Below are 26102 nucleotides of genomic sequence, written 5' to 3' on the forward strand. Positions count from 1 at the left end.
CCCGGCCTCCGTCCCACCCACCCATACTCCCCAGACACACACACACACACACACACACACACACACACACACAGCCACCGACAATCCAATGTCAAGATTGAAAGAGAACTTTAAAGTCATGTGGGCCAGCCCCCTCCCTGGAGTGACAGGGAAAAAGGCCAGGGTGGAGTGGTCGGTCACAGGTGGGCAAGGGACTTGCCCCCGCAAAGAACACCTAGTTATGGGCAGGGATGAGGATAGATGCAGGCTGGCAGGACAGCAAATGTTTCCTCAGTGCCAGGCATGTGGCTGGCACTTTGCAATGATCAACTCCTTTACTCTGATATGCCCCACGAGACAGATACCATTCTCACCCCTATTATACCAATGAGGAAACTGAGGCACAGAGAGGCCCAATAACCAAGCTAAGATGCACTCTGGGACTGGGAACCATGCTCTTTCTTGCTGTACACACCGTGGGAGGTGGAATCATGGCTCCCCAAGCTGTCCACGTCCCAAAGCCTGAAATCTGTGAATAAGTCACCTGACATGGCAAGAGGGACTTTGCAGGTGTGATTACGTTAAAGATCTTGGGGTGGGAGATGATCCTGGATTACCCCAGTGGACCCAAGGTGATCACAGGGGTCCTTTTAACAGGGAGGCAGGAAGGTCTGAGTCAGGAGAGATTAGAAGATGCTACACTGCTGGCTTTGATAGTGGGACAACGGCCCACGAGGAAAGGAATGCAGAAAAAAGCTGGAAAAGGCAAGAAACAAGATTCTCCCCTATAACTACCAGAGGAACACACCTGCCGACACCTTGATTTTAGTCTAGTCTTCTGGACTTTTTCGGTCTTCTGACCTCCAGAACTGTAAGATACTAAATGTGTGTTGTTTTAAGCCACTGAGTTTGGGTAATTTGTTACAGCAGCAAGGAGAAACTAATACACACACCTCGGGGCTCAGGCTCTGAAGGACACAGGGTTTCTATCTTGCTTCTGGTACTTTCTAGCTGCGGGACCTTGGACGAATTACCAGTTTCCTTGTCCATAAAATGAGTATAGGGAAAGGAGTTTGTCACTGGGTCGTGACAAACGGGTCACTGGGTCTTGTTCACGGCTGTCTCCCCAGTACTGAGCGTGGTTCCCAATTTATCGATCTGAATGAACAGAAAGTTAAGAATCCAAGAATCTTGATGTTGACGGAAACCAATACGAATCTGTAGGTACCTGAAATGTACCGTAGCCGTTGAGTTGATCTCCATCGTAACTCTAAGTCAAGTGGGATGTCCTTTTCAAGGACAGGACAAGCAAGGAGGCATTTCTGATCACATCCTCCTGAGAGGCACAGTCACTGGATGGGAAGCACACGCCTCTGCTGCTCCAGCTTGCTTTGCTCTCTTGCCTTTGCCCCTTTGCACTTGCCACTTTTTCTGCCTGGGGTGCCTCTCCCCACTCCCAGCCTGCAGCACACACCTGCTTCCTGGAGAGGGGCTGAAAGTCTTCCCACAGGTAAGGACACCTCTGCAAAATTCCTGATCGGCTCCTCCAGGCCTCCATTCTGCCCCCTCCCTGGGGAACTGTCTTACAGGGATCTAGAAAATGCAAGTATTCATTCTCAGGGTGCCCTGAGATCCAGGTGTGAGCCTCCAGGAACAAAGGTAGGAGAGGGAGGGGGAGAGGATGGCTTGCTTACTGAGCACCCCTCTGTCCTTGGGCACCGGGCCAAACAACGTGCACATGGGATCGCATTTCATCCTCCCAACCCACCGTGCAAGTCAATCTGATTACGATGGTGGACCAATGAGAAAATGGGGTCAACAGGTCACGTTCACTCAGCTAGTAAGTGGTGGCCTGCACTTGAACCCAGCCCCCCAATCCCAGGCATGGGCTCTGTTCCTCAAGGCCACACTGCAGGGTGGGTTTAGTCCGTCCCTCACTCAGCATGAGAGAGTGATGAGGGTAGGGGGCGGAGGAGACCTGAGAGGAAGGATTGTCCTGGTGAGTGTGTGTGCGTGTGTGTGTGTGTGAACATCACTGACTCTACCCAGTACCATTACATACCACGGAAACAATATAAAATACACACAGTCCTGAGATCGACTTCACTCACTCATCCATCCGTTTATTCTTTGCATTTTTTATTAATAATATGTTTTTTTGGGTTTTTTAAAATTTATTTTTGGCTGCATTGGGTCTTCGTTGCTTCGCACGGGCTTTCTCTCTATTTGCGGCGAGCGGGGCTACTCTTCGTTGCGGGGCACAGGCTTCTCATTGTAGTGGCTTCTCTTGTTGCAGAGCACGGGCTCCAGGCACGCGGGCCCTAGAGCACGGAGGCTTCGGTAGTTGCAGCACATGAGCTCAGTAGTTGTGGCACGCAGGCTTAGTAGTTGTGCCTCGCGGGCTCTAGAGCACAGGCTCAGTAGTTGTGGCGCACAGGCTTAGTTGCTCCGTGGCATGTGGGATCTTCCCGGATCAGGGCTCGAACCCATGTCCCCTGCACTGGCAGGCGGATTCTTAACCACTGAGCCACCAGGGAAGTCCCCTATTCTTTGCATCTTTAATAATGGTTATAATTTGCGTGCTCCTGTCACCGGGCTGAGCACATAGCTCCCATTATCTCATCATACCCTCACATCCTATGACTTTGGGACTTTGGGATCCTCATTTTACCACTAAAGAAACTGAGGCTCACAGCGACTGAAGACTCCCCAAGGGCATACAGCTAGGAAGTGCCCAAACCACATATTGAAGTCACCCGTGCTAGTCATCACCAGGCCCTGCAGCCTTCCACGTGGGCTTACATCATCCCAGAGCCTGTGCTTGGAGCTGGGGTCCAGGGGCTGCCCCCAGGGACTTACAGCTTAGAGGGGACAACAGTCAAGGAGGGGCCAGGGATGCTGTTGGTGACATGATTACCCAGAACGGTGAACAGTTCTTGATAAAGTTCCAAACAGAACAAAGTATATTTCCCTTCATTTTACACAGTAGATATATTCCTGGAAAAGCCAGTGGATAGTAACACTATGCAAAAAATACTTTGTGTTTCAGTGACTTATGGAATGGGGTTCTAGACCTGGGTAATGATAAATGGTTCTGTGCCTACAGGAGTGGCTGGGGGGTCGGGGTTCAAAAGCACGTGGGCAGCAGGACAGGTCTCCTTGGAGAGCTGCTCTGTGTCTTACAGGACATCTGGCATCCCTGGCCCCGGCCCACAAACGTCAGCTGTCCTTCAGCCATCGTGACAAGCAAAGATTTGTGGCCCCCAAAGTGGCCAATGTTCCCTGAGGGGAGGTATCACGGCTTTAGAACACAGTTGTCAAGAATCCCTGTGGAACTGAGAAAAGAAAGAAAATCAGGCCACATGGAAGTAGACCACGCCGTATAGATGCCAAAGGGTCAGACCAATACGGATGCCGACGCCTTCTAGCTGTCCTTCCATGAGAATGAGCCTTGTAAATTCCGAGGTCAGTTTTGTTCCTGCTCTGACATGTATGCTTAACAATCCCATCCTGGATGAAATGCCAGTGAGCTCAGGTGGTAACTGAAGAGCTGGCAACCCACTCCCACCCCCAAATTTTAACTGTTTAAACAAATTATTCTGGTCCACAAAATCCCAAATCAGGGACGCCTGGGGTATGATGGCAAGCACAGAGAATTTGTCCTCAGGAGGATTTGTTCGGCCCCATTCTCCCATTAGCAAAGTAAGCAGTCTTGAACTGGCCTCTGAGCTTCTTGCTGCCTGTGTTTCTTCGCTAACAAAACAACAGCAGCTGCATTACTAAAGCTCATCGAGGGTGCCAGAGTTTCGGGTCTTAACTCCTTACCATCCTCGCAGCAATCTAAGGTATGTTTGATGATCTCCATTACACAGGTGAGAAAATGGAGGCACAAAGAAGTTAAAACGAGGGAGTCGGGGAGCCCAGCACAGGCACGTGTCCCCTGAGCCTGGGCCCTAATCTCCAGAGAACACATGGCCTTTGGAGAGAGCACAGTATCTGAGAATTAGCCACAATAACAGATATTAAGATGTTTTTGCAAAGGCAGGAGGCTTATTGTTCCATTTAAGAGTTTTATGCAGAGCTTACTTAACAGAATAAAGAGACGAACTAAACCTTTTTCCAACCCAACTGGGAGGCTCACACATGCAGATGAGGGATGGAGCCGAAAGGACAATAGACTCCTGGGGGGGCGGGGGCGGGGCCCGGTGTGATGGTAGCCCTGTGATGTCACCTCATCCCTCAGTCAGCTAAGGTTTTGGGGCACCCGTCTGGTGCCAGGCTAAGTAGTCAGGAATCTAAGGAACCCGGAGGCCATGGCAAGCACTGTACCAGCTTTAGAAAGCTCACCCAAACGTGGGGACAGTAGAAGGTGGGGGGGAGAGGTACAGCGTGAAGATCAATTATGTGGCAGAGAAGTGATGGCAGCGGGGGTGGGGGGCGGTGGAGGGGGGAGTGCAAACCCTAGTGCTCAACGTCAGGCCCCGAATGAAAGGGCAGACCCAGAGGTCCCCAAACGAGAACACCACTCACCCTGCTTCCTGCCGGGGTCTCCTCTGTGACGCATGTGCCGACCACACCCTCGCCGCGCCCACTCTCCCACGCCCCACCATGTAGGTTTTGTACCACAGAGGACACTCGTGCACCTTGCTTCTCAAAGCGTGGTCCACCTCCCCGCATCACTGCAACCTGGGAGAGGATCCTGGGCGCCGGCGCGCCCCAGACGTACAGAACCGAGCCCTCGATTTTAACAAGGTTCCCCGCTCGGTGCGTGTTCTCTTCAAGCCGAGGAGCACCGCTGGAGGGCATGTCAGCCGCTGCTGAGCGCCAACTAGCTGCAAGGCACTGGGTGAAGAAGGAAGGACAGATCTAGGAGCAGAAAGTGAACAGATTTCAGGGAGCGGTGGGTGTTGGGAAGAAAAATCAAACTAGGTAGTCGGAGAGTGAGGGAGGTTTTTCTGAGATGATATTTGACCTTGGAATTGAACGTCAAGAAAGAGTCAACCAGTGTGGGGGCGAGCGGTTCCAGGCAGAGGGAACAGCACAACCAAGGCTCCGAAGCTATGTGGGGCACGTGGTGTTGGGAGAACTGGGAGAGGGCCGGCGCTTCTGGTACTGAGGAGCGACGGGAAGATGCTGTGTGCGGGGCTGGCTGCCTCGCAGGGAAGCCTTGGCCGAAGCCCCCAGCACCCCCAAACCTAAGCGAGAGCCTTGTTTTACAATCACTCGTGCAAGGGTTTGAGCATGACGCCTTTTACTGGCCTCATTTTATTTAATCTTGCAGGAGCCCCTGAGGTAAGTCCCCATTTTGCATGACAAAGCTGAGGATAGGGAGAAGCCCTAGATGGCTCAGCCCCACACACCTACATCTCGTTCGCTTTCTACCTGTTTCACCCTCCAATCTCCAAATTCAGGCCCAGGGTCCCAGCCCTAGCATGGCGCAGACGTTCAAACCAGGTTAAGGAAGAGCCTGGTTTCACAAAGCTGAGCTTCTGTTTCCAAACATGTGAAAAATCCACAATTTGTATTTCATTTCCCTGAGAAAAAAACTTAAAAACCAGACCTTTCTGGAGGGCTGAAAATGTTCAAGAAAGGAAGATAAGAGAGAAAGATATGGGTTGCTGGTTCTTCGGCTCTTTGTAGCCTTCTTAAAGTTTCAGATGATGGGTGGGTCAGGACATATTAAAATCACAAAAGAAGGGCATATTTAAAACTCTCAGCAAGGAGGGTTTTGTAAACTGCAGGTTATCTGAGCTTCCATCAGCATGCATAAGCAGCCTTTTTATCTGGTTTTACAGCTATACCTGGAAGAGCAGAATCCCCGCCCCACCTACACACCCCAGAGTTCCCAGCCAAAGTCTTCTTTTGTCGACTTGAAACAGTTTCCTTTCCCAGAGTGAAGGGAGGGAAACGGCAGGTTGGGGCCAGAAGAAAATGCTGCCTTGGCCAGGAATTTACCCCCCAAAACAGTCAAGGGTGTGCACAATGCTAAAACTATAAAGATATGAAAGATTCAAACAACCAAAACGGCCATCAATAGGGGTTCAGTTTAAAAATTGTTAAAAATCCACACGCTGAAGTCTGATGCAGCCGTTGTACTATGACACTGAGTATTATATATTAACGTCCCCACGTGCTGTGCGGTTAACAAGCAGCAGGGCAGTACGGCTTCATCTTTGTAAAAGAAGCGGATAAATATAAATAGAATTCAGAATGTTGAACTAATTATAGCTCAACTTTGATTACACCCTTATTAAAGTAAGTAATTCACTTAAATATATTTTTAAATCTCACTACATTACTGCGAAGTTGGGGCCATTATTATCTCTACAGATGAGAAATCAGGCTTTGCCATCACGAATATTCCGCCCAAGATCACCAAAAAGGATTAGAGCTTCTATTTACGCGTGTTATCTAAAAGCAAAAAGGTACATTTGCACTTCTTAATACTTTAATTTTTAAAATTGCCGGGGGCTTAAACCACGTGGAACTGTAGATATTTGGCTGTTATGACCTACAGAAATGGCAATTTCATATGTTTCAACCTAATACATGTAAATAATTTATGAATGATTTATAACTTGTAGTAAATAATACAATTATAAATGAAAATAGCATGTGTTGCTAAATTGTGTGCATATATTGCGGTAAATGGTCAAAAATAATGTCCCGAAGGAGTGTACAGTATAGCAGCTTTAGACACACTGCCTGGCTCTCTGGAAGGTGGGATCTGGAGAGCAGACGGGGTGAGGCAGACGTTCTCTCACCCACTCTGTTTCTGAGCCTTAACCAGAATGTTGTGTAGAGAGCTGGGAGGGCTTGAGGGGTTAACAGTGGTACTTGGGAGACTTCAGCTTTTGTAAACCCCGTTTTCTGTGGGTGTCCTGACGTGAAGATGATGACGATGATCTTCATCATAGTGATACTACCTGCCGTCTTTTGAGGGCCAAACCAGGAACAGTCCTGAATATGTGTATTCTTTGAATCTTCCCAATGACCCTATGGGTAGGGTGCTCTCATTATACCCGCATTCTATAAATGAGGAACACAGGGCCAAGGTCACCAGGTGGGGAATGATGGAACCAAGACTGCAACCAACTTTGAGCTCGACCACTGCACGTGTCTCCTGCACACTGTCTCCCCCTGGACTCGCCCCTCCTTCCAGAATCAGCATTACCAAGGAGACTGGATTATAGGGAACAGCACCAGCATCAATTCTGAGCTTTCCACACGCTTCAGCCCTAGACTCTCTGAGGCCAGTGCCATGCAGTGTGCATTCTGCTCAGGTACCCGCCGTTTTGAGGCAGCTAAGAAGCAATTTTGGCTCAGCCTAAACTGAACTACAATGTAGACAATAAATCCCCTACTCCATCAATGAGCTATGGCCCAAATAAAATCCACATCAAGCTTAGACGAAGCCAAGTTCCCAAAAGCCATGTAAGAAAGCCTTGTTTTATTATATAGGTGGGAAATTATCCTACCGATAGACATGTGAAGATCTCTCTGCAGGAAGGTTCATCCAAAATCCTCAGTAGTACCAAATAGATGAAAACAACCAGAACATTGTTGAATAAACTGTGAATCATCTATGGAACTTTTTTAAAGAACAAGGTAGAACTTTCTGTTCTCATTTGGCCCCTTCAGCAAGATATGCTATAAAGTGTGGGGAGGAGGGCCTGAGATGGGAGGTACAGAACTGCATGGTCTAGAATTGAGGACTGGGAGCCAGAACGCCTGACTTTGAATTCTAGCCTGGCTGCTTACTGTGTGACCTTGAGCAAGTTATTTAACCTCTCTGTGCCTCACTTTCCTTATCTGTAAAATGTTGTGAGGATTATATGAGTTATTATATGTAAAGGGCTTAGAAGAATGTCTAAGTAGGGCACTTCATAAGGGCTATAGAGGTATTAGACGGTATTATTATAAAGCAAGGGCACTCTGTGCTTGTACATTTTACCATCCCATGAACTGCTTTCCCCATCATTTTTTTAGGAATTTAATAGCAGCTTCAAGAGGAAAGCTACCATGTACATTTGCTGGTGTTTTATCCACTGGCATAGGACGGGTGTGTACATGGCAAGGCCCTGGAACACAAGGTAGCCCAGATCTGGTCCCTATACTCCCTGGCTATGGGCCCTCATGCAGGTCAGTCTCCTCTTGGAGCTGCAGCATCCTCATCTGTAACATGTTGAGAATCATGGTGCCAAACCACATACGCCACGGCAAGCTCTCAGCACAGTGTCTGTGTATCTATGGTCTAAAGCATGTGAGTTGTCATCATTGCATCTTACATTCTCAACAGCTTTGTCAGCCATGTCCATTAGCCTCATCAATGCTCCTTTTCCTCATCTACAGAATCATCTTTGCTTATGATCTTTGGAACCCTTGCTCTGCCACTGAAAAGCTGTGTGACCTTGGACAGGTTACTAAAATTCTCTGAGCATCCGTTTGTCTATCTTTTAAACTGGAGATAATGAGGGTACCTCTCCTTGAAATGGATGGAAGGATTAAGTGATATAATGGATGTAAATGTTCAGCACGGTTCCTGGAATATAATACAATGGTGGGCATTATTACTACTTCTAATCTCCATGAGCTGGGTCCACCACATAGGGGACTCATTATAATGGGTCCCATTATTCAACCCGAGGAAGCTGAGATCAGAGAGGTTAAAATACATGCTTGGATCACACAGGTAACGAGCAGGAAATGTCTTAACCTCTCACTGGTTCTTGTGTTTTTGCCATGTTTTCCCACCTACTATGTGGTTCCAAGATACCTTATAAACTTTGGTGTTGGCACCTGGTGGGTACAAATTAGCTCTGTTCATCGGAGGTAGGGAGGGATGAAATGCCTTTAGAGCCTGGCAAGCCCAAGTTTGAATCCTGACTGTGCCAAACTGAAAACTCCCACTAGAATGTGAGTTCCACGTAGGACTTGACCTTGGCCGTCTTCTTGCTGGTTCTCTCCCCAGGAATCACCTTGTCTCCCCAAGAATCACCCAGTCTGGGTTCTAAATCAATGCATAAAAAAAGAACTAGGTATGGTCAGAATTACTCTGGGAAATCCCATCAATACTGTGCACAATCCTGTAAACAGGGTTTGTGTATACAAGCCCTTCCGGGATAGGGTAGGGATAACGGGTGGGAATGAAATGGATCCCCCTCCATGTGAATGCAGGGTGGGTAAGGCATTGGAATGGTGAGAGCAGACTCTGAAGAGTGCACATACGTATGCAAAACATGCAGCCAAGGATTTCTTTCTTCTTCAGTGCGTATGTAGTTACATTGGCTGAAGTTAAATGCACATTTGATGGGATTCTGCTATAGTGTTAAAACGTTGGTGCAAATAGGAAGATAAGGGGGCAGAGGCAGTGACACAAACACTGAGACAGAGATCATTTCATACGTGCATATTTCTCAAATTACCTGAGGAGGATAATATGCCCTATGAAAGTCTGCACCCAGTACTTCCCTCCTGAGAATCTCACAAACATTTCCTCCAACCATCAAGTTCTACAAGGTTCAGCCCTGAGTCTGGGCTTCAGGCCCAGCTCTGGCAGGAAACCCCACGGGGCCCTGCACTGGATGGAACAGAACAGTTCTGAGTCTGAGCAAGCCAAGGCCCAGCAGCCTCCTATATGACTCAAGTGGATGACAACGGGGTTTGGGGCTCTGTGGTGACAAGCACAACCCCACTGTCTACAACAGGCCAGCAGGAAGGCTGGCCAGCTACTGCCCCATCTCCCGATATCTGGAGAGAAGTTGGAAATCCTGATAAAGCTCTTGACTTCAAATGTTGGTAACTAACTTGGATTTGTTATTTTTATTTTTTTTAGTTGTATGAGCCAAACAGAACACTTTTGGTCCAAATCTGACCTGCAGTCCTCCGGCCTGCAATGCCTAGGTTAAAATTTGGCAAGTGATTTGTCATACCAACTTTTTAGGGCTCTCTGTTTCATGGGACCAAGCGGCCAAGTTTCCTGGTCACTTTCAACGGTTTCTTTCGAGAGCCTTAATTACCTTTCAAGATTCGCTAAAATTGGGAACCAAAGGGGGAGAAATGTTTTAAGAACTTTTCACAGAGTTCCATGTCAGTATAGCTGGTAATCAAGAAGATTCCAAGTCCATCACCAAGGGGGGAAAGTGGAGGGGGAGGGTGGTGGTGTTGGGATGAATTGGGAGATTGGGATTGACATATATACACTAATATGTATAATAACTAATAAGAGCCTGCTGCATAAAAAATAAATAAAATAAAATTCAAAAATTCAAAAAAAAAGAATATTCCAAGTCCATTTGAAAGAAATCCACAGATATGGAGATTAGCTAAGAACCCAAAGGTCAGTCCAGTCTCCTGCAAAGAAAAACAAAGAAGCCAGGGGGATGGGGAAAGGAAATACCAGAAGGAAAAATACACACGTTAACAATATGTGAGGAGGTAAAGTTATGGGAAGGGCTGCCTGGTAACCTGTTATAAACAGAATAAGATATCTGACTTTTCTTCCCAAGAAATAAACTGAGAAAATGCGAGACATAGAAACAACTGGAATTTTCTAATTACATGCTCATTATTACATTAATGTTAACCGTTTTGTCTACTCCACTACACCCCTTCCAGAATCTGAGCCCCACTTCTCTTTTTGTTTTTGGCCACGCTGCACGCCTGTGCGATCTTAGTTCCCCGACCGGGGATCAAACCCGCACCCCCTGCATTGGAAGCATGGAGTCTTAACCCCTGGACCACCAGGGAAGTCCCCGAACCCCACTTCTTCTCGTCAATGCTCCTCCCTGCTGGACCACATGGTTTCCATGAGGGTTTCCTGGTGAGTCAATCCCTTAGTCTAGGGGTGGTCACCTGACCAGAGCTGAGCCAATGGGAGCCTTCCCTGGGCTTCAGGCCCCATAGAGTCACTGACGGATGAAGCAGAGCTTCAAGGCCATCCTTTCTCCAGATGAGAAAGGTCCACTGTGCACGAGCTGCCCATTTTTCCCGACTGGAGAACATCACTGACCCATGCTGGATCGCAGGCCACCTCAGAGGCCTAGCAGCACCGCAGTTCTTGGTTATTTGGCCCCTCCATGGATCTGGGCAGCCAATGAATGATCACTTTGCTTAAGTTATTTTGATCTGGGTTGCAGTCACTTGTCATCACTGTCTTTCACCAGAAGAATGCTGACGTGTAGACACTGTGTAGACTACTGTCATGTAAAGCTATGACGTGGGCACTTGCATTGTGTGCTAAGCTACCCAGGAGCTACTAAATTACCCAGGGAAACAAACTGCCTCCTCATCAGGGTACCAAATTCCTACTAGCAAAATCTACCTTTCCAGGCTTAACCCAGCGACCCAGCAATGCACAATATTCTCTTTTCATAAACACACCCTTCAAAACAGTGCAATTCTTCATCTTATTCTCCCCTTCCTTACACCTCAAAGTGCCTTTTTAAAGCAAGTGATATCTGGCTTTAGCAAAGCAAAGAAAAAAGGTTGGCTGCCATAAGTGAAGAATGTAAATTTTTATTTAGCCCCAAAATTCCTTGAGGAAAAAAAAAAGAGAGAGAGAGAGAAACAATTGGCAGGTTGTTAGGGGGACAAAAGCGAGGGGTGGTGGGGAATGGGAATATTTGTTTTTAAGTGAAACTTCCAGTTATATTGTAGGAAGGTTTAAGGACTTGTCTGTTTAGGCAATCATTTATTTCTAAAGCACACTTCATGTGTCCACAGAGAACTCAGGAGTCCCCAACCATCTGGGTCACTTTTTTTCCCCCATAAATTCGCAGTACTTAGAAAACTGGAAACTTGAGAGAAATGAACTTCTTTTGATAAGCCATTGCAATATGAATATGGTCACCATGGAAAAGAAACTAAACCTCATTCTAGATTTTATTTTTGAGGTAACAGTGCTTTGGACAGAATGCTTTTTTCCCTTAAGAAAACCACATATTTTGAAAAGAGGTGTGGTTTTTGTTTATTTATTTTCTAAACCAAAAAACTCTGCTCTAAAGGTATTTAAATTGATATGACATTCTATTTTACCTTCTTGCATCAAATGCAAGATTATGTCATGGGTCCTCTACAGACCCATGACAATGACAGGTTAAGAAAAGAGTTGTCAAGAAGGAAGAAAGGTAACTTCACAGTGAAGAGACCCGGCAAACATGACCTGGATCGAGTTTACCATCAGCAGTAAGTCATATTGATAGTATGTACCCTTGATGTGATGTGATGAGAAGGGCACTTTACCACTGGGGTCTTCCTCCCTAAAACCTATCCCCGCAGACTATAACATAGATAAATCCCAAGTGAGGGGCATTCTACAAAATCCATGGCCAGCACTCTTCAAAGCCGCCAAGGTCATCAAAACCAAAGAAAGTCTGAGAACCTGAACCAGCCAAGAGGAGCCTAAGGAAACACGAGGACTCAATGACATATAGTGTCCTGGGTGGGATCCTGGACCAGAAGAAGGACACTAAGGAAAAACTAAACAAATCTGTATAAAGTATGGACTTTACTTAATAATAATGTATCAATAGTAGCTCATTAATTACAACAAATATACAACGTACATACAATTAATATTCAAAATGTTAACTAACATGTTAACCAAAGGGGAAACTGGGTGTGGGATATATGGAAATTCTCTGTACCATCTTTGCAATTTTTCCGTAAATTTAAAACTATTCTAAAAAAATTTTTTTAAAGTAAGTAAATATTGTAATCTTGTCTGATATGCTTTTCACTTCTTAGAAGAAAAAAATATTTTAAAAATTGATTTAAAGTGCCAAATGTTCTATGTTGAACTTAAGACTTAATTTAGATAGTTCTTTCTTTTCTTTTTTTTTAATTTGGCCGCACTGTGCAGCATGCAGGATCTTAGCTCCCCGACCAGGGATCGAACCTGTGCCCCCCTGCAGTGGAAGCATGGAATCTTAGCCACTGGATCGCCAGGGCAGTCCCTAGATTGTATTTCTAAATTTCCAGAGTCAACCATACTTTAGTTTTTCATTAATAATTCTTATCATTCATCCAGGTTTTAATTTAAACCACTGGTAAGGCTAAATCTATGATCTTTAATTTTTCCTATTTAAAAATGGCAACTATTTTTTTTTTTTTTTGCTGTACGCGGGCCTCTCACTGCTGTGGCCTCTCCCGTTGCGGAGCACAGGCTCCGGACGCACAGGCTCCGCGGCCATGGCTCGCGGGCCCAGCCGCTCCGCGGCATGTGGGATCTTCCGGGATCGGGGCACGAACCCGTGTCCCCTGCATCGGCAGGCGAACTCTCAACCACTGCGCCACCAGGGAAGCCCCTAAAAATGGCAACTATTAAAACATGTGTCCTCTACATGTGCCACCCATTCAGACACACTGCCTCTTGAGTGGTTATGATGTAATATCAAAATCATGCAAAGCCAAATGACCTTTCACTCAATTAAAGATTTCTGGGAACTTTATCTTCCCCTAATCTCCCTCCTGCTTCCCACCATTTACCAATATATTCAAACCCTTCTTCAGAAATTTTAAAAACCTTTAGCTATTCTTTTTAACTGAAGTTGGAAATTATTATTATTATCATTGAAGTCTATATACTAATTCATGCTTTAGAAATAGGCCAACTCTTGGGCTTCCCTGGTGGCGCAGTGGTTGAGAGTCCGCCTGTCGATGCAGGGGACGTGGGTTCGTGCCCCGCTCTGGGAAGATCCCACGTGCCGCGGAGCGGCTGGGCCCGTGAGCCATGGCCGCTGAGCCTTCGCGCCTGGAGCCTGTGCTCCGCAACGGGAGAGGCTGCAGCAGTGAGAGGCCCGCATACCGCAAAATAAAAAAAAATTAAAAAAATAAAAAAAGAAATAGGCCAGCTCTAAAAAATTTAGTTTGGATTTTCATTGCTAAACCGAGGAAATTCTAATGTTCTACTGATAATCTGATGGAAGCCCAATAAAATTTTTGTTAAACATATAAGATAATAAATAAATACTGACCTGTTTTTAAAAAAAAAAGTTATACCTGGGCTTCCCTGGTGGCACAGTGGTAAGAATCCGCCTGCCAATGCAGGGGATACAGGTTTGAGCCCTGGTCAGGGAAGATCCCACATGCCGCGAAGCAACTAAGCCCATGCTCTACAACTACTGAGCCTGTGCTCTAGAGCCCGCGAGCCACAACTACTGAGCCTGCCCTCTAGAGCTCATGAGCCACAGCTACTGAGCCCACATGCCACAACTACCGAAGCCCGCGTGCCTAGAGCCCATGCTCCACAACAAGAGAAGCCACTGCAATGAGAAGCCCGCTCAACGCCATGGAGAGTAGCCCCCGCCTGCCGCAACTAGAGAAAGCCCACGCGCACCAACAAAGACCCAATGCAGCCAAAAATAAATAAATAAAATAAGATAAAAATTAAAAGTTATATCTGCTGTTTTGGTTACTAATCCATCGTCTTCTTAATCCAAGGATAGAAGTGAAGGAAAAGAAGTGGACTCAGTGAGGATCAGCCCCTCTTTAGAGATGCTTTGCTGTGAAGGGAGCAGAAAATGCCCCAGCGACAGAGGCAAACCTGTGGTGAAGGGGGGTGGCTCCTTTAAAGAGGGTGAGACCAAGGCATGTCTGAAGGTCTATGCAGAGGTTCTCAACCTGGGAGCTTCTGCCCTCCCCCGCCAGAGAACATGTGGCAGTGTCTGGAGAGGTTTTTGTTTGTCACACTTGAGTGGGGAGCAGTACTGGCATCTAGTACGTAGAGGTCAGATCCCATTAACATCCTACTATTTATAGGTCAGTCCCCCCAAGAGAGAATTAATCCACATGTCACTAGTACAGAGGCTGAGAAACCATGGTCTACAGGAGCGACACAGGATGGGTGTGGAGGTGCAGGGGAGCAAACATGATACCAGAGCCGAAGGCAGAGGCCACGGGAGTGAAGTCCTCCAAAAAGGCGATGCACACCAGGACGCCAATATGGGAGTCTGCCTGAGACAGGAACAGGAGACCGCTTCCATTGTGGCAGAAAGGAAGGTGACCGTGACCTTCTTCTCAGAGAATCGGCTTCCATTATTCCTATCGGGTGGACACAGGTCATGTGTCCTGTCTCCTGGCCACAGCTGATTGGATTTAGGGTGGACCCTCGCCCAAGCCAGCCCAGTCGGATGCTCTCTCCTGGGAATCGGAGGGGGAGCATGGGCTTCCAGTGACCTCTGAGCGGCTGCGAGAGCTGCCTGCAGTGGCCATGTCCTGCAGTGAGCACAGAAAAGTAAAGCATCAGATGCAGAGCAGGAGGAGACTGAAGTCAACACCCAAGGAGAACCAGAGATCACGGAGACAGAGGGATGCCACGCTGATTCTTAGCGGATTTCTGATTTCTTCTTCCCGTCCTCACAAAGTCAGGCCTCGCTGTGATCCTTAAATTCCTTAAAACGACTATTTTCTGCTTAAGCTACTTTGACTGGACGTCTGTTGTTTACAGCCAAATTATCCGTATCTAGACCCATGTTCATTGTTTAAAGTTTGGGAAAGGGAATTCCCTGGTGTTCCAGTGGTTAGGACTCTGCACTTTCACTGCTGAGGGCACAGGTTCCATCCCTGGTCAGGGAACTAAGATCCCGCAAGCCACACGGTGTGGCCAAATTAAAAACAAAATTTTTAAAAAGTTTGGGGAAGACTGGAAAACATAAAGAGATTTTTTTTATTTTAAAGTACAAGCAGTTGCATGGACAGCTATCAGGTAGGCAGCGACCAATAGCAGTGCCATTTTTGCCTGCCCAATATCCATTCTGCTTGAAGCATCTACAGTAATAGGATGTAAACCTGAAGTTGATGGTGGGTGTTTTATCTCCTGGAAGGGATAATCTGCCTTAGAATGAAGTCAAGAGAGGAAAGCCAAATTGAGAGATAGAGAATGATTGCTTATGGTATCTTTTAGATCCTGGATCCAGCTGTACCTGAAGCCACTGGCCTTTTCAATGATATGAGCCAATAAATTCCCTCTTTTATCTAAGCCAGTTCACATAGGGTTTCCATTCAACCACAATTAAATAAGCTTGAAGAAGCTTCTTGGGTCAGGAACCTGTGCCGAAGGATCATAAAACCGTGCTCCTTTTCAACCCTAAGCCAGGAAGAAAGACTATGGAGTGCTGGCTGGAAACCTCTGGCACCTGCCTCCTTTTTTCAATTTATCTGAGGAAAAAACACATTCAGAGTTTTGCACTCCAAGGATTAAGGAGGGGGCCAAGAGGAGAGATGAGGGGGAAGACAGAACCTTCTCTCTGAATAAGAACAGGGACATTGTTGACACCAGAAAGGCCAGGCCAAAAAGGAGGGCCATGTTGACAGGGGCTTAACCACCCGCCAGTGTCAAGAGCTGGAGAGAGTGCCAGGCAGGTGGACGCGGAGCCCGCAGGTGGGCTTGGGGGTGGAGTCTGGACTTGAACCCAGCCAGCTTGGAACTCATTTTCTTTTGGCCCGCTGTAACTTCCTGTTTCCCCAGGGAAGGAGGCACTTTGTTAAAGACAAGCCTCTCCCGGCTTAGCAGACAGCAAGAATTTCTCACAAAACCTATTTTGCTGCATTCAGTGTAGATGAATCAGACGCCAACGGATCCAATTTATTTTATACAAAACAGAGTCTGTGATGATGGGAAGGTCCTCACAAGGCCGGTGGGTTTTATTAAGAGCAGAAGACTAAATTAATCATTCCAAGATGTTAGACAAAACCCAAACACACCCAGTTTCCCTTGTCGAGACTGGGCTGATGCTGGGTTGGCTGTGGGCCTCTCATCCAGGAACGTTTCCTTGCAACGAGGTCTTGGAAACGTTTTATCTCTTTATCCTCAAAGCCCACTTGGGTGCTGGAAATGTCAGTCCGCCATAAGCTCGGCTTCCTGTCTTTACCACCTAACTCATCTCAAATATAGGGCTCTTACAAGGAAACATAGTCTTATTTCTAAAATTTCCAACCTGCTCTCTATACCAATTTTGGGCCAGGTCTGTGGATATCACCCAACCTTCAAGCTATGGCCCCATTTCAGTCTAAGTATGAGAACAACCAGGAAAAACAACCTGAATGCTTTCTCAAGGTCCCATCTAGGTCCAGAGGGATTCAGAATTCCCCCATGTGTTTCTGGGGAACGTGGCGAGGCCCTGTAACGAGGGTGCTCATTTGGCCAGAGAGTCCTGTGAGAGTGTTTCTTGCTGTGAATGGGAATTTAAGCATGACCATCCTGACATACATAAAGAAACAACTCTGAAAGGAGAGAGATACTTGGAACTTTTGTAGGCAGCATTCAAATCTGTCTCCAGATTATCCCTCTAACTCTGTGGTTCTCAACAGGGGATATTTCTATTTGCACCTCCACCCCCTAAGATGTCTTTTGGTTGTCATAAACTGGAGATGGGCATCTAGTGTGTAGAGGCCAGGGATGCTGCCAACCATCCTACAATGCACAGGATGGCCCCACCACAAGGAATTATCTTGCCCCAAATGTCAATATGGTCACGACGGAGAAACCTGCTCTAGCCACATGCCTGGATCTTAGAGAGAGGAAGGCTCTGGAATAAAACCCAAAAGGCTATTTCTCTAAACCCTGCAGAATAACAAGCCCTGAGCAGCACCAAGAAAGCATAACACAGGGAAAGGAAGTCTCACTGGCTGGCTCATGGCCTCGCATAACCAAAGACTTTGGTAAGATTGTTCAGGGGACACCGGTGTGTTAATTAGGAATGTTTCAGGATGCCATGAAGAGAATACATGCCATCACAGACCTAAATGATGAGGCTTCTTCATCCATTGTGGGAACTCCAGAGACAGGTGGTAGTTTCACAGATCCACAATGTCAGGCTTTTTCCGTGGTTCTCTGGGCTTTCCACTACTGAACACAGACAGCTGCCTCACCTCTCCGAGCCTCTCTCAACAACCTGTGCCAGAAGTCACGGTGTGCCAGGTCCCAGCTTCATCTCAAGAGACTTTGTGCTCTCCTACTCCATTTCTGGGACCCCTGTGTCTTCCCTGAGGGCAAGCCCGGGCTAGCCTGCTGGAGGATGGGAGCCCATAACGAACAGGGCAGGACCTCTCAGCCTAGAGCCAGCCAACCCTGCGACCTGCAGGCAACCCTGGAATACATGAGGGAGCCCACATGAGACCAGAAGAATTACCCAGATGAGTCCAGCTTAAATTGCCAACTCACAGGATCATAAACTAAAGACATGGTTATTGTCATAAGCCATTAAGTTTTGGGTGTCTTGTGATGAGGCAAAAATTACCTGATACATAGAATGACTCCTCCCATCTCTCAGCCCTTGTGGCACAGGTGGGGCTGACCCTCAGGCCCCAGCACAGAGTCACGTTAGCCAATTGGAGTGAAAGACAGGACTTTGGCTGCAACTATCACGAAAGATGTGCTGGAGTGTAGACCATGAGCCCAAGTTGCCTAGGACTATATGGTACCATACAGAAGAGACTATATGAAATGAAGCCATCACAGAGGAAAGCAGAACTAAGAGACAAAGAGAGATTCCTGGCTTTATCCGAGTTCTTTAATCCTGCAGCGCCTAACGCCAGAGGACCCTGGTCTTGTCAGTTACCGCCACTTGCAACCAAACAATTCCTGACTCACACATGTGGGCAAGTGATTTCTACCACCTGAGTCTCAGTAAATTAGGAATAAGAATAGAACCTATACCTCATAGGGTTGCCATGAGAGTTTCATGAGATGCAACATGGGAAATGCCTAGTGGACAGGAAGTACTCAGAAGACAGTCACTCTCTTTACACACTGTCATTCCTATCGATTATAATCTGAATTGAAACAGAGACATCAGAATTGAAACGCATTACCCAGATTTCAATGGAAAGACTTCCCTCTGGGCTGTTGCCTGGACCAGTCCTTGACAAAACCAGCCCTATCCTCACAGAGGAGGTGGGACAGGTAGACTGGAGCCTCTTAACGTTGATCTTGACTCTCTGATATCTTAACATTGTAAGTTGAAATGACTGGTGTAGATAAGGCACAAGACCCAAGAGTGGTAAAGTGTATTTTCTGCGGGTGCACGATCTTCCAACAACACTCTGATTCAGTGCCTCTCAAATGTTTAAGTCCTCCACAAAATTGTGACCTAGTGCACATAAACTAAAAGAAAAGTTTAACAAACAGTACTTCCCTTACTGTGAGAGAGGTACCCCGATACTGATATTTTCTATTCTATTCCTTTTTTAAATTTAATTTTTTTAAATATGGAATGCTTTACAAATTTGCGTGTCCTCCTTAGACAGGGGCCACGCTAATGTTCTCTGTGTCGTGCCAATTTTATTTTATTTATTTTTTATTTTTTTCTATTTTTGGGCCACGCTGCACAGCAAGCAGGATCTTAGTTCCCCGACCAAGGATCAAACCCACGCGCCCTGCAGTGGAAGCGCAGTGTCTTAACCACTGGGCCTCCTGGGAAGTCCCGTGCCAATTTTAGTACGTGTGCTGCCAAAGCGAGCTCTCTATTCCTGTTTTTAAAATTGCTTGTCACAAACGACTAAATAGATTCCATGAGCCATGATGAGTCATGACTCATTTGAAAACACTGCTCTCATCTGCAGAGATTTCATCCGCAACAATGAGCTAGGTTCAGAAACCACAGAAAGAACTGTCTTGAACTCTGTATGGGGAAGTGGCATCCTCTGATCCTGGAATGTTCTTCTGGCGGCAAGGGATTCAACATATTGGGTAGAAAACCGCAAATAAGTATCAGCAGGAAAACTTTTTCCCATCAGCCCAATGTACTGCCTCCAATATGGACAAAAGGCTTCTACTTTTAGAGCATGGGTAATTAGCTGGAACAAAAAGACCAAATCCACTCTGTGCAAAAGAGCCTTTCTAGTAGCCAATTAGTAAACCAAGGCTCCCAGCCTTTGCCCAGCAGATGATGGAACCAGTAGAGAACAATGATGAGAACATCGGCTCTGGAAACAGATGGACCATGGGTTTGAATGCCTTCCTACCTGGTGCTACCTGTGTGATCTGGGGCTCGTTTCATAACCTCCAGCAGCCTAAAATAAGGATAATAATTGTTCCTAACTCTAGAGTTGGTGAGAGGATTAAGTAAGGTAATAAAGAGCTTAAGCTCAGTGCCTGGCATATAATAGGCACTCAGTAATATAAAGTACACACCACACACACACACACACACACACACACTCACACACACTCACACAAGATGATTTCCTCTCTGTAATGTCTCTGTTTAGAGAGTCTATCATTTTGTAACAAGACAAGGTGTAAATAAATAAATGAGTGTATTTCTTTCTTGAGATTGTGTCTATGAGTTAGAGATGATGAAGAAATGGAAGGAAATTATGACTGTGTTACCCTGACCCTCCTTCAGGATTCGCCCCTCATGTGTCTGATGCACTAACGCAGTGGAGCTCTGTTTTTCCCGCCAGAGTCCCACAGGCGTCAGGGTTCTGTTGTTGTTAATGTGGAAGAAACATGGTTTGCTAGAAAGAGGCAGTTACAGGTGGGGAAAGGCTACCCATCTGGGGCATCTCTCCCTGTACAGTGTCCCCACCGGCTGAGCTCAATGCCCCATCATTCCACCTCTGAGACCACCTGACTCTCCTCACCAACCTCTGGGCTCCCACTTTTGTCCATTTCAACACAGCAGCCAGAGAGGTCTTCTAAACCCTAAATCAGATCATGGCACGCCCAAAGCACTTTAGATAAAAATCCAATTTCGTCCTGGGGCCTGCTGGGCCCCGCAAGTGGGATCTGGTCCCTGCAGCCCTTTCCAGGATCAAGTCCTTGCTCTCTCCCTGGAAGCAGCCTTCATTCTGTTCCCCTAACAAGCCAAGCTTGTTCCTTCCTTGGGGCCTCTGCCTCTGCTGTTCTGGCAGCCTGGAGGCTCAGCCTGAGGATCATTCCCCAGCTCTCTCTGGCCACACAGATCTGAGCTCAGGTGTGACCTCCTCAGAGAAGCCCTCCCTGATTACCCCATTTAAGAGTACCCTTCCCACCCTCATGCCCCCAGCACAGTGTCCATTGTATTGTCCTGTGGCACTGATCGGGGTCTGAAACTGCGTTGTTTATTCATGTATTTAGTGTCTGTCTCTAAGAATGGAGAGTCCACAGAGCAGGGACCCAGAATCCCAGAGCCCAGAAGAGTACTGGGCACGTAGCAACTTTGTTGAATGAATGAATAAATGAAAGATCTGAACTTGGCCCTGCCTTTTCCTAAATCCTAGACCAGAATGGGTTGCAGTTACAATGGGTATTCCGGGATTTCACAAACCTGCATACGGCATTTGGAAAAATGAGATAGAGATGAAATTTAATCTCTTCTAGAAGTTTAAAGTGCTGCCCTAGAATTTTTTTTTTTTTTTTTTTTTTTTTTTACTAAATTTGGGTGTTTGGGCTAAAAAAGCATGATGGAATAAGAACCTGACATCTATTCCCAAAGGGATTAGTTTACTTGCCTCTCCTTAAAAGTTGACAAGCCAAAGAAGTAAGATATTAAGGATCAGAGAGGAATCGGGGAGCGAGAGAGAGAAAGAGAGGAAACAGCTAGATTGCTTCATTCATCTCCTCAGCCCAGAAGCAGGCCTTCAAGCATTCATGACTGCCTGTCCAGTGCCAACTGGGGTTGCCTGTCCAGTAAGTGCATCACCACAAGGCTCATGGGCCCCTGATACGGAATCTCTGTTTTAAGCAATAGTGGCACCTAACCGGGGCCTTGTGGGTCGCCATCACACACAAATGAGAGAAGATTAAATTCCAGCAGGCCAGTAGCCACAGCTGCCTGCCTAGTTCTTGTCCAAACCCAACAACTTAAGCCCCTAGTGGAACTGAAATAATAATAAAAAAAAATGCAATGCCAAATCCAGGCCAAAATCTGTTCCAACAATCACCAGGCTTTTACATTTAAAAATGAAAGAAAAAAAAAAAAAAACCTTTCAGTCTTTCACCTGAGCTGCCTTCTACGGCTCTTACTGTGTATAATGTGTACAGACACATAGGCACGGGGCCTTCCACCCATTCCGGCCTTCACAGTAGAATAGGGAGTTTACGGGACTGGGAGTGTGGGGTGTGCACCCTAACATCACCGGAGCCAGTGTTTGCTTGAGACGAGGTCTTTCTAGATGTGAGTCTCTCTGTCCACGCCCAGGCTGTTCACCATTTCACTCGGCGGTCTGGAGCACAGTCTCCATCATTCCACAGACGTTTCTTGAGGCCCTGCTCTGTGCAGGAGGCCATGGGACCACAGCAGGTGAAGAGCCGGCTTGGGCACCGGACAGAGGAAGGATTCTGGGTAGGAGACCTAGGTTTGCCAAGCCGTGGATGGAGAGCGTCCAGCTAGGCTCTCTGTTTTTTTTAATTTTTTTATTTTTTTGCGGTAGGCAGGCCTCTCACTGCTGTGGCCTCTCCCGTTGCGGAGCACAGGCTCCGGACGCGCAGGCTCAGCGGCCATGGCTCACGGGCCCAGCCGCTCCGCGGCATGTGGGATCTTCCCAGACCGGGGCACGAACCCATGTCCCCTGCATCGGCAGGCGGACTCTCAACCACTGCGCCACCAGGGAAGCCCCAGCTAAGCTCTCTTGAAGGCAGCAGGAGAGCAATGGCCATCCAGGCCTGACCCCACCCTTTACCAGCTGTATGACCTTGGGCACAAGCCTTGACATCACCCAGCCCCCATGTCCTCACCTGCATCTTAGTTTCCCTCTGTCCCCTGGAGTGACTTTAAGGATGAAATGAGATGAAGTATGGAAAACACAATACTTGGCACAGAAAAACTGCTTCTAATAATGGACCACTTACTGATACCCTTTAGACCCGCCCTTTGCAAACTATAATGTGCCTGCTGATTACCTGGGGATCTTGTGAAAAGGCAGATTCTGATTTGACTGGTTTGGGGTAGGGTCTGAGATTCTGCATTTCTATCCAGGCCACAGGAGCTGTTGGTCTGAGGACTTACTGTGTGAGCCCCGGAGGAGTGGAGCTGCTTGACAGACACGGGCCCTGCCCTCTGTTCCTCCAAACAGTACATGTTGTCCTAAAAGAATGCCCACGTGGGCTCTCTGTGTGGTTCCACGACCTCCTACCAGGCCCACTGCATTGGAACCTCAGCCAGGCTTCTGGTAGATGGTCCGTGGTCACGAGCCACGCTGGGTGAGGGAATCTGCCCAGGTTGGTTCAGGGCCAGCCATGGAAAACAAGTAAAGGCTTCACAGCTTCTAAGCCACATCATCAAACATGAAGGACAACTCACGGGCCCCAAGAGCTCTCTACAAATTGTCCACGGTCTTCCTTCGCATGCCCACCCGCATAACCCAACCCCACCCCTTTACTTTCAAAGGAGGCACCGCAGGAAGGAACGTTGGTGGATGAACAGGATGGTCGACGGGCCCTGCAACCATGGCGTTCCGCTGGGTGGGCGGGTGGCAGCCTGCAAGGCTGTGGTAACATGGCAGAGCCGTGCACGCTGCAGGCCCTATGCCTCCTACACTGCCTCTTTGTCTCAGGCTGAATTTCCCCTACTTTTTCCCCTCCTGCAGATGGTTAGCTGCTTCGATTGTTCCGCTCGTAGGGCCAGTCCAAACCACAGAGCTTGGCACTGCCTTCAAACCTCCCATTTGCCAACGTCTGTTTATCAGATCCAAGGCGTGTTCTTTGGGGCTTATCGTCTGACAGGAGCACTCTTTTCCAGCTGCCAGGGACGTCCAACTGTTATCTAAGGCCGCACCAGCCCCATTCATTCCTCCAGCGTGAACGTGCTTTTGGAAACAACAAGGTAATTGGCAAGACGAGAACCACCGTGTGCTGGGCTGGTTCAAACGGAACGACAGTCATTTCTGTCGTGGCGAACCCCAGCCTTCCTGCTCCCTGGTTCCAGTCCAAGGGTCTTAGTGGGTGGGAGAGGTGGGGAGGGGACGGGAAGGAATCTTTAGATAAACTCTGAGTGGATCATACAGCAGCCAGAGTGATCTCTTCAGCACGCAAATCATGTTAGCTAAAGCCCGTCGCTGGCTTCACAGCTTCCAAGACTCCAAGGGTAAAAGCCTGAATGGCCATAGACGGCGTTTCCCAGTCTCGTCCCCTGGGTTTTACCATCTGTAAACCCCCTGGGTCTTACCATCTGTTAACCCCCTGGGTTTTACCATCTGTCTTCCTTGCCTACGTGTTGTGTGGGCAGACAGTGGGCTTCTAGAAGAAGACCCTGAGGCAAGGATTTGAACGCGAGAGATTTGGTTGGGAGGTGCGTCCACAGAAGACCTGGTGGAGGGTGGGAAGTGAGGGAAGCCAGCACAGCAAGTGTCACCAGCTACCACCCGAGTGTCTGAGTGGCTGGAGCTCAATGGTGCTGGTGGGACTGGGTGCTGGGCCACTGGAAGGGACTCATGCACCACCCCTGTGAGTCACTGGCTGAGGACCGCTCCCAGGGGGCAGCAACTCCCAGTACGTCAGCTGGCCCCAAGAATGGCAAATCTCCCACCGTTACCACAGGAAGCCCTTGGGCAGAGAAATGCAGGTGCTGGTGGCTGGTGTGCATGGACACGGGGAGGATGATGGTGGGGCACCTCCAGCAGAACTTCACCTCCCTTCACTGACAAGGCAGGAAGGGGTCAGTGTCCCTGACGGTTATTTCCTCACTGGACTGTTCCTGGGACATCCACTTGGTACCCATGCCCAAACTTCCCGAGAACACCCCAGCTTCCTGGCTTGGAGCAGTGGGAGCTGACAGGATGCTTTTATCCCTGGACCGCACTACGCCTCTGACCGGCCAGGAGGTGAAGGCTGGGGGTCCCTACCTTCCTGGTTGTGTGCTCATGGCTCCATCAAATACCGCCTGGTGATAACATGGCTTTGTTTTCCCATGTCCTTTCTAAACACCTAATGGCCCTGCTACACCACTTAGGGAAATGCAAGCAGATGTGGCTGATTTAAACTGAGAGGTAGAGACAAGGGAACCCTCCTGCACTGTTGGTGGGAATGTAAATTGGTGCAGCCACTATGGAGAACAGTATGGAGGTTCCTTAAACAACTGAAAATACAGCTACCACATGATCCAGCAATCCCACTTTTGGGCATATATCTGGAAAAGACGAAAACGCTAATTCAAAAAGACACACGTGCCCCAATGTTCACAGCAGCATTATTTACAATAGCCAAGACATGGAAGCAACCTAAATGTCCATTGACAGATGAATGGATAAAGAAGATGTGGTACATGTAGACAATGGAATATTACTCAGCCATTGAAAAGAATGAGATAATGCCATTTGCAGCAACATGGATGGCCCTAGAGATTATCATACTAAGTGAAGTAAGTCAGACAAATATCATGATAATACTTATATGTGGAATCTTAAAAAAGAACACAAATGAACTTATTTACAAAACAGAAACAGACTCACAGACATAGAAAACAAACTGATGGTTACCAAAGGGGAACGGGGGTGGAGGGATAAGTTAGGAATCTGGGATTAACAGATATACGTTACTGTATATAAAATGGATAAACAACAAAGGCCTACTGTGTAGCACAGGGAACTACATTCAATATCTTGTAATAATCTATAATGGAAAAGAATATGAAAGAGAATAACTGAGTCACTTTGGTGTACACCTGAAACATTGTAAATCAACTGTACGTCAATTTTTAAAAAATTAAAAATAAAATAAATAAATAATAAAATAAATTGAGTGGTAGAACCACAAGGGATTTCTTTGTTTTCAGACACCTTATCTGATATTCCCACTTATTCTATAATAAATGTCATAAATGAACAAAGTGATGGATGAATGCATGAGGTCCATCGTTATGGATTTGGCCAATGCTTGGAGAAGTGCACACATCGAGATTGTTCTTCAGCAGGTAACTCCAGGCCTAGCCTCTTTAGCCACTCAACCACACCCAAATGAAGGCAAAAATTCTCTTCCTTGTTGGAAAAGACCAGAACCCACACCCAAGCCCACCCTAGGACAACTTGTGCACTTACCAGCATCAAATCTCCTTATCCCGGCTCTACACATGACCCTGGGTTCCCACATGTTCTTCCAAAGGCAGGATTCTCCCCGCACCACCCTGCCCTGCTGCTCTGGCTTGAGAATTTTTGCAGAAGAGAACCAGAATGACCCACAAATGGCTTTGTCTTTTCTTCCCAAA

General features: G+C 47.3%; 1 pseudogene; it reads right to left on the bottom strand.

Moving 5' to 3' along the window:
* Positions 1–19182: 19182 nt before the first annotated feature.
* Positions 19183–19281, bottom strand: LOC132477221 (U6 spliceosomal RNA; annotated as a pseudogene).
* Positions 19282–26102: the final 6821 nt, after the last annotated feature.

This window comes from Mesoplodon densirostris, chromosome 16 (assembly GCF_025265405.1).
Source record: "Mesoplodon densirostris isolate mMesDen1 chromosome 16, mMesDen1 primary haplotype, whole genome shotgun sequence".
Taxonomy (NCBI): Eukaryota; Metazoa; Chordata; class Mammalia; order Artiodactyla; family Ziphiidae; genus Mesoplodon; species Mesoplodon densirostris.